This window comes from Canis aureus, unplaced genomic scaffold (assembly GCF_053574225.1).
Source record: "Canis aureus isolate CA01 unplaced genomic scaffold, VMU_Caureus_v.1.0 ptg000208l_RagTag, whole genome shotgun sequence".
NCBI classification, from domain to species: Eukaryota; Metazoa; Chordata; class Mammalia; order Carnivora; family Canidae; genus Canis; species Canis aureus.
In genome coordinates, this window is record NW_027554480.1 from 2,610 (window position 1) to 11,574 (window position 8,965).

At 39.1% G+C, this 8,965-nt stretch overlaps 1 pseudogene; it reads right to left on the reverse strand.

The window, feature by feature from the left end:
- Positions 1-925: 925 nt before the first annotated feature.
- On the reverse strand, positions 926-1,877 carry LOC144309734 (18S ribosomal RNA; annotated as a pseudogene).
- Between the last annotated feature and the right edge of the window lie 7,088 nt (positions 1,878-8,965).

Consider the following 8,965-nt stretch of genomic DNA (forward strand, 5'->3'; position numbering starts at 1 on the left):
ATGCTGGAGGTGATGTTTTTGGTAAACAGGCGGGTTTGTGTTTGCCGAGTTCCTTTTACTCCTTTTAATCTTTCCTTAAATGCATGCCTGTGTTGGGTTAACAATAGGGTAGATAAGTATTTCATTTTTGGGTTGATATTATCAGATTGTTAACTATCAGTGGTCTATCCGTTTCTGATATAAGCTTATGCGGGGAGAAAATAGTTCTTGTTACTCATACTAGCATTGTTGCTTCTATATTTAAATAGAATGGCCCAGGAGGTATAATTAGGAGTTGATGTAATATGATTGGGATTAAGTTATATTGTTTGTTGAGCTGGAACGCTTTCTCAATTGGTGGCTGCTTTTAAGCCAACTATGGTGATGTTAGTATATACTCTCTAATAAAGGTTGTATCCTGATTCTAAGAAGCTGTACCTTCTTAGACTATATTTTAAATTTACATTAAAATTTTGTTTTTTTTAGGTAAATTTAAAGTTGAACTAAAATTCTGTTTGTGGGCAACCAGCTATCACCAGGCTCGTTAGGCTTTTCACCTCTACCCACAAATCTTCTCACTATTTTGCTACATAGATGAGTTGATCCTTTTAGATTGTTTATGGGTAGCTCGTCTGGTTTCGGGGAGCTTAGCTTAAGTTCTCTTTGTTAAGTCGTTTCTGGCTAGTTCATTATGCAAAAGGTAAAAGGGGTAATCTTTGCTGTTTAATACTGTTAAGATGTCTTTCATCATTCCCTTACGGTACTATCTCTATCGCTCCAATTAAAATTTCTATCTCCTATACTTTTATTATTTAACTAAATGTTTTTACTTTATATGTCTGTGATACTTAAGTTTGGGGTTAGTTGGGCTAGCTTTTGTTCAAAGTGGTCATAAGTAATGAAATCTTCTGGGTGTAGGCCAGACGCTTTAGTTAAGCTACACTTTGATTAATCCAAGCACACCTTCCGGTATGCTTACCTTGTTACGACTTGTCTCCTCTTGTGTCTTAGTTAAGTTAATATGGTTATGGTTGTGTCTTATTACTTGAGGAGGGTGACGGGCGGTGTGTGCGTGCTTCATGGCCCTATTCAATTAAGCTCTCTATTCTTAATTTACTACTAAATCCTCCTTCAGTTTTAATTTCATAAAAACGTTCGTGGAATGTTCTTGGGTAGAAAATGTAGCCCATTTCTTCCCACCCCATAAGTTACACCTTGACCTAACTTTTTTATGTAAAATGATTGTGCTTACTATTCTACCTTTTGAGGGTTTGCTGAAGATGGCGGTATATAGACTGAATTAGCAAAGGGTGGTGAGGTTTATCGGGGTTTATCGATTATAGAACAGGCTCCTCTAGAGGGATATAAAGCACCGCCAAGTCCTTTGAGTTTTAAGCTATTGCTAGTAGTCTCTGGCGAATTATTTTGTTGTAAAATTATCTATGTTTAGGGCTAAGCATAGTGGGGTATCTAATCCCAGTTTGGGTCTTAGCTATCGTGTAGTCAGATTATTATAAAGTCACTTTCGTGGTCTATTTTATGGTAACTGTAGCTTTTTACGGCTTAGTTAAGTTTTAACTTTAGTGCAAAGGTATCTTAAACACGCTTTACGCCGTGGGCCTATTAGTTTGGGTTAATCGTATGACCGCGGTGGCTGGCACGAAATTTACCAACCCTTTTTAGTATGCTTAGTCAAACTTTCGTTTATGGCTTAATTTTTATCACTGCTGTATCCCGTGGGGGTGTGGCTTAGCAAGGTGTTATGAGCTACTTAAGAGTGTGCTTGATACCTGCTCCTTTAGATCACTGCTGATTTTAAGGGCATTCTCACTGGGGCGTGGAGACTTGCATGTGTAAGTCTACTAAGAACTAATAGGAAGGCTAGGACCAAACCTTTGTGTTTATGGAGTCGTGCGACTCATCTTGGCATTTCAGTGCCTTGCTTTATTAATTAAGCTACATTAACTTATACTGAAATTGTAGTGTGTATAATAAATAAAATACATAGTAAATATGAGAGGAAAAAAAAAGGGGATGCTATCTATAGATAGACCACGAGATCGAATGCGTGTAAGACTGTTGTGTTAAGTTAACTAGAGTAGCAATACATTTGTATACAATTTAAATAAAGCTTGTGAGTATTGTATGCACTTAGTCCTGTTTTTGGGGTTTGGCAGGACATAAATAAGTGTATAATAGATGACATGAGTTTATGGGGGGTAAGGGGGGTTTGTATAAGTTAACTTAATGTCTTGCGCGTGTACGTACGTGTACACACGTGTACGTACGTGTACACACGTGTACGTACGTGTACACACGTGTACGTACGTGTACGTACGTGTACGTACGTGTACACACGTGTACGTACGTGTACACACGTGTACGTACGTGTACACACGTGTACGTACGTGTACACACGTGTACGTACGTGTACACACGTGTACGTACGTGTACACACGTGTACGTACGTGTACACACGTGTACGTACGTGTACACACGTGTACGTACGTGTACACACGTGTACGTACGTGTACACACGTGTACGTACGTGTACACACGTGTACGTACGTGTACACACGTGTGTCCTAGAATTATATGTCCTGAAACCATTGACTGAATAGCACCTTGATTTTATGCGTGAGTTGATAAATGATAATGAATAAGTCCAGCTACAAGTTATTTGACTGCATTAGGGCCGCGACGGGCATATTCCCTGAGAGCAGAAGATAAGTTAGAGTTAGTGCCGTTGCGGTCATAGATGAGTGATAGCAGATTCCCCCCCTAAAAATAAAAGATACCAAATGCATGACACCACAGTTATGTGTGATCATGGGCTGATTAGTCACTAGTCCATCGAGATGTCCCATTTGCGAGAATTAGTAGGATTGGAATAAATAGAGTCATGGCCCTGAGGTAAGAACCAGATGCCAGGTATAGTTTCATGATAGTAACCCCCACATTAGCATGGGCCCGGAGCGAGAAGAGTGACATTACAGGCAAGGATTGATGGTTTCTCGAGGCATGGTGATTAAGCCCTTATTGGACTAAGTGATATGCATCTAGTTACTGTTGAGGATCAATGGGTTGTGGAATTGGACTAGACATGTCCTATGTAAAGATATAATATCATGTACATGCTTATATGCATGGGGCAAGCCATTAATGCACGACGTACATAGGGGAGGGAAAGAAGGATTTTTTGGAGATACTGACATAGCACAGTAGAGGTGGTCCAATATATGAATGTAGGGGGTGTCAGGGAATAGTTTAAGAAGAATTTCAGCTTTGGGTGCTGATGGTGGAGCAAGAGCTTCTTCCTTGAGTCTTAGGGAGGGCGACTACTCTCCATTTTTGGTTTACAAGACCAAGGTAATGATTATACTACAAAGACTCTTCATTTTAGAAGATTATTTTCGATAACGCTAATTGTTGGCATTAGAATCAATAGGATGGTGAAATATAGAATTGAGGCGACCTGTCCGATAATGATGAAAGGGTGTTCAACTGGCTGTCCTCCAATCCAAGTTAAAGTGAGAAGATCGGCGACTAAAAGTCAGAATAGGCATTGGCTGAGGGGTCGGAATATTATACTGCGTTGCTTAGATGTGTGGAGGAATGGAATGAATGCTAAAATTAGGATGGAGAATACTAGGGCGAGTACACCTCCTAATTTATTAGGGATAGATCGTAGGATGGCATAGGCGAATAGGAAGTATCATTCAGGTTTGATATGTGGAGGGGTGTTTAGGGGGTTTGCAGGGGTGTAGTTGTCTGGATCTCCTAATAGGTCTGGTGAAAATAAAACTAGTGATATTAAGACTAGGAGCAGGAGTAGGATTCCTAGGATATCTTTAATTGTGTAGTAGGGGTGAAACGGAATTTTGTCTGAGTCTGATGTGATTCCTGAGGGGTTGTTGGATCCGGTTTCGTGTAGAAATAGGAGGTGTACTATTGCTAGAGCTGCGATGATGAATGGAAAGATAAAATGAAATGCAAAGAATCGTGTTAAGGTTGCTTTGTCTACTGAGAAGCCACCTCAGATTCACTCTACTAAGTTGGTTCCGATATAGGGGATGGCGGAGAGAAGGTTAGTGATTACAGTTGCCCCTCAAAATGATATTTGTCCTCACGGCAGTACATAGCCTATGAATGCTGTGGCTATGGTTGCGAATAGTAGTACAATTCCAATGTTTCATGTTTCTATGAATACATAGGATCCATAGTATAGGCCTCGTCCCACATGTATGAATAGGCAGATGAAGAATATGGAAGCGCCATTTGCATGTATATAGCGGATAATTCAGCCGTAGTTAACGTCTCGACAGATGTGGGTGACCGATGAAAAAGCTGTGGCCGTGTCCGATGTGTAGTGTATAGCTAGAAATAAACCTGTTAGAATCTGTAGAATCAAGCATACTCCTAATAAGGACCCGAAATTCCATCAAGCAGAGATGTTAGATGGCGCTGGGAGGTCAATGAATGAATTGTTGACAATTTTGGCTAGTGGGTGGGTTTTTCGAATGTTGGTCATTAATGTTCTTATAGTTGAAATACAACGATGATTTTTCATGTCATTAGTCATGGTTAAATTCCATGTAGGAATAATGATAACATACATTGTATTTATTTTAAGTATCGTTTTTGTGATGAGTTTTGTGGGTTTTGCCACTAAACCATCTCCTATTTATGGTGGGCTTGTGCTAATTATTAGCGGTGGGATTGGTTGTGCGATTGTTCTGAATTTTGGGGGTTCTTTTTTAGGGCTGATAGTGTTTTTAATTTATTTGGGGGGTATATTAGTAGTATTTGGTTATACAACTGCTATGGCTACTGAGCAATACCCTGAGGTGTGAGTTTCAAATAAGGCTGTTCTAGCGGCTTTTATTACTGGTCTATTGTCTGAGTTGTTGACTGCTTGCTATATTTTGAAGGATGATGAGGTGGAGGTAGTATTAAAGTTTAATGGAATAGGGGATTGGGTAATTTATGATACGGGGGACTCTGGGTTTTTTAGTGAAGAGGCTATGGGTATTGCGGCTTTATATAGTTATGGAACCTGGTTGGTGATTGTTACAGGTTGGTCGCTGTTAACTGGTGTGTTGGTTATCATGGAAGTTACCCGTGGTAATTAAGGATTAGTAGGCTGAGAATTATAGTTAGTATGAACGATAGGAAATAGAGCTTGATGAGACCCTTTTGATTTGAAATAAGGGTAGAAGATTTTATTTGGAAATACGAGATTGATTTGGGTAGGATGTTTTCTAGTCAGATGGAGTCCAGAAGTATAGATGCTGATTTCTGGCTGATGGTTAAACTTGTTTTAGGTGTGAGGCGGTGCATAATGGTTGGATAATAGCCAAGGAGGGTGGAAAATTTAAAGTAATTAGATGGATAGTTAAATTTGAGTCCTTGTATGGTAAGGTTTAGTTCTAGTGCCAGGATGAAACCCAAGATAGTTACTGCAAGGGCTATCATTTTTAGATAATGAGGCATAGTTATCTGTGGGATGGTGGTGGGTGTGATGCTGTGGGAGATAATGTATCCTGCAAATACACTTCCGATAAGGAGTCGTTTAATAGAGTTAATTAGGAGAGGATTATTCTCGTTGATAAGGATTATAGGGGAGAAGCGGGGCTGGCCTAGTAGAGCGAAGAATATAATTCGGGTGCTGTAGGCAGCGGTTAGGGATGTGGCAACGAGTGTAATTAAGAGGGCTCAGGCGTTGGTATTCGACGTGTTAGCGGACTCGATGATCAGGTCTTTGGAGTAGAATCCTGTAAGGAAAGGTATGCCTGTTAATGCGAGGCTTCCGACAATCAGGGAAGTTGTGGTGAAGGGAAGGACTTTAAATAGGCCACCTATCTTTCGAATGTCTTGTTCATCGTTTAGGCTGTGGATAATTGACCCTGAACATATGAATAACATAGCTTTAAAAAATGCGTGAGTGCAGATGTGTAAGAAGGCTAGGTAAGGCTGGTTAATGCCAATTGTTACTATTATTAGGCCTAGTTGGCTTGAGGTAGAGAACGCTACAATTTTTTTGATATCGTTCTGTGTAAGAGCGCAGATTGCAGTAAATAGTGTAGTAATAGCCCCTAAGCATAAAGTGAGGGTTTGAATAGTTTGATTATGCTCTATTAGTGGATGAAAGCGGATAAGAAGAAATACTCCTGCTACAACTATTGTGCTTGAGTGAAGTAGGGCTGATACAGGAGTGGGGCCTTCTATGGCTGAGGGGAGTCAGGGATGTAAGCCGAATTGAGCAGATTTACCGGTAGCTGCTAATAGTAAGCCAAGTAGCGGCAAATTAAAATTATCGTTTGTTGTAATAAAGATTTGTTGAAGGTCTCATGTGTTTAAGTTCAATAGAAACCATGCTATGGTTATAATGAAGCCTACATCTCCAATACGGTTATAGAGGATAGCTTGTAGGGCAGCTGTATTTGCATCGGTTCGGCCGTATCATCATCCAATAAGTAAAAATGATATAATGCCAACTCCTTCTCAGCCAATGAATAGTTGGAATATGTTGTTTGCGGTGACTAAGACTATTATAGTAATAAGAAATAAGAGAAGATACTTGAAAAATCGGTTAATATAAGGATCGGAGTGTATATATCATATAGAAAACTCTATAATAGACCACGTGACAAAAAGGGCTACGGGCACAAAGATTATTGAGAAGTAGTCTAATTTAAAACTCATGGATAGTTTTATGGTCTGGATTGTTATTCAATGTCAGTTTGAAACAATTGTTTCCTGTCCTGAGTAGATGAATATTATTGTGGGAATTATGCTAATTATGAATGCGTAAGAAGTAGCGGTTTTTACATAGTATGGGTATAGCTTATTTTTGTAGAGTTTAGTAGAGGTTATAATGATGGGCAAAGTAAGAATGACTAGAGCTGTGATTATGCATGAAGTAAATATATTTATTACTTTTATTTGGAGTTGCACCAATTTTTTGGTTCCTAAGACCAATGGATTACTTCTATCCTATAAAAGTTGAAAAAGCCATGTTCTTATACATGGGAGCATGAGTTAGCAGTTCTTGCAGTACTTTTTCGGTAAGCAAAAAGGTTTGAGCTTTTATTATTAGATTCACAATCTAATGTTTTTGTTAAACTATGCTTACAGTAGATGGGACCGAGAATAATTTTAGGGTTAAGGGATAGGAGGAGTAGAGGCAGTAGATGCAAGGTTATTAGGGCATTTTCTCGTGTGAATGACGGTTTGATATTTTTGATATGGTGGGAATATTTACCACGCTGTGTGGTGATTAGTATATAAAGTGAGTATAGGGCAGTGATGGTGATGTTAATTCCTATTAGAATAATAGTAATGTTGGATCATGAGAATGAGGATATCACTACAAATAGTTCTCCGATAAGATTAATTGTTGGAGGAAGAGCCAGATTTGTGAGGCTTGCTAATAACCATCAGGCTGCTATCAGGGGAAGGAGGGTTTGAAGTCCTCGTGCGAGAATCATAGTACGGCTATGGATTCGTTCGTAATTGGAGTTGGCTAAGCAGAATAGCATCGAGGATGTTAAACCATGGGCAATTATTAGGGCTGTTGCACCTATATAACTTCATGGTGTTTGAATAAGAACCGCTACAATAACGAGTGCCATATGACTAACTGAGGAGTATGCAATTAGGGATTTTAGATCTGTTTGACGGAGACAGATAGAGCTTGTTATGATTATGCCTCATAGAGATAATATTATGAAAGGATACGCTATGAAGTTGGTCAGGGGGTTTAGTAGGGTTGTAATTCGTATCATGCCATAGCCTCCTAATTTCAGGAGTACGGCGGCAAGTACCATGGAGCCGGCAATAGGGGCCTCTACGTGTGCTTTTGGTAGTCACAAGTGGAGGCCGTATAGAGGTATCTTTACTATGAATGCTATCATGCATGCCAATCATAAGAAAACATTAGATCAGGAGTTTGGCAGAGGTTGAATTCAGTATTGAATTATGAGAAAATTTAGGGAGCCCATGAAATTGTGGATGTAAAGGAGAGCTACTAGGAGTGGGAGAGATCCTATTAAAGTATAAAATAAGAAGTAGAGCCCTGCGTTTAGTCGTTCAGTTTGATTCCCCCATCGGGTAATAATGATCAGGGTTGGGATTAGTGTTGCCTCAAATAGGATGTAAAAGAAGATAAGTTCAGAGGCGGTGAAAGTTATAATTAGGAACAACTGGAGAAGAATCAGTATTGAAATATATAGTTTTTTTCGAGTTAAGGGTTCTTTTGATAAATGGTGTTGGCTTGCTATAAGTATAAGGGGTAGAAGTCATGTTGTAAGTGCTAGTAGCGGTGCTGATAGGGAGTCAGAGAAAAATATTAAGGAGGGGTTCAATGTATTATCATTTGGTTGATTCAGGTAGAATAAGCTGATTAAGCTGATTAGCAAACCATATGTTGTCGTGTTAATTCAGATTATGTTAGGCTTTGATACTCATGTAAGGGGGATCAGTATGATAGTGGGGATGATAATTTTTAGCATTGTAAGAGGTTTAGGTTTTGTACGTAATCAGTCCCGTAGGTGTTAGATACTATAACTAGTAGAGATAGTCCTAATGCTGCTTCGCAGGCAGCAAATACTAGTAGTACGATTGGTATCATGCTGGCTAATGTAAGGTGGTTGTTGAGAATAGTTACAGATATTATTACAAATAGTGATAATATTATGCCCTCTAAGCATAGTAGCGATGATATTAGGTGTGATCGATAAACAAGTATACCTATTAGAGAAAGAATGAATGCCAGAAAGATATTAATATATACTATGGACATATGATAATTATGAGATAAATCATAATCTAATGAGTCGAAATCATTTGTTTTGGCTTAAACTAATTATCATATTCGGTTCATTCTAGCCCCTTTTCGGTTCATTCGTACGCTAGGCTTGCAGCTAGGAGGGAGATTAGTAGGAGTGCTATGATAAGTATTGTTGTCAACTTGTTGGTTTGTGAC